The following is a 594-nucleotide window of genomic DNA, read 5'->3' as shown; positions in this document are numbered from 1 at the left end:
ATTTAAAACATTAAAACTTAAAAAAGTACTTAACACTTGCTGCAGTGTTAATTATGATAGGTGCCTTGTATAGAATAATTGAATTTCTCCTCCTACACATCTGTTGAACAACAAATACCTGGAATTATTTTGTTTTAACATATCTTGAATTTAGTCTTAAATGTGTGTTTATGTAAGAAATACATGGTTCTAAAATTTCACGACAAATCTTTTGAACTTACTTTTTGTTGAATTGTCTAGTTTAAGAAAATCAATTCTACTTTATATATAAAAAATGTCCTGTGCTCAATTCAACAGCACATACACTAAAATTGGAACAATACAGAGAAGATTAGCATGGTCCCTGTACAAGTGTGACACGCAAATTTGTGAAGCGCTCCACATTTTTACAATAACAGATGCTGGAGGGGATGTGGCAAGAAGGGAACCCTACTTCCTTTTTGGTAGGAGTGTAAACTTGTTCAACCACTTGGAAAGCAGTATGGAGGTTCCTTAAAAGATTCCTCATAGAGCTCACAAATGACCAAGCAATCCCACTTTTGGGTATTCACCTAAATAGTCAGCAACAAGACCATATAAAAATTACCAATACAA

The 594-nt window shown here is 33.3% G+C and overlaps 1 non-coding gene across 1 annotated transcript; it reads left to right on the top strand.

Annotated features, from left to right (window-relative positions):
- Nucleotides 1-281: 281 nt before the first annotated feature.
- On the top strand, nucleotides 282-388 carry LOC122095533. Its single transcript, XR_006145170.1, has one exon. It is a non-coding gene; the product is annotated as a U6 spliceosomal RNA (small nuclear RNA).
- The last annotated feature ends 206 nt before the right edge of the window (nucleotides 389-594 follow it).

This window comes from Dipodomys spectabilis, unplaced genomic scaffold (genome assembly GCF_019054845.1).
Source record: "Dipodomys spectabilis isolate Male_0828 unplaced genomic scaffold, ASM1905484v1 ptg000359l, whole genome shotgun sequence".
In the NCBI taxonomy this organism is placed as follows: Eukaryota; Metazoa; Chordata; class Mammalia; order Rodentia; family Heteromyidae; genus Dipodomys; species Dipodomys spectabilis.
This window is presented reverse-complemented; position numbering and strand designations above follow the sequence as displayed.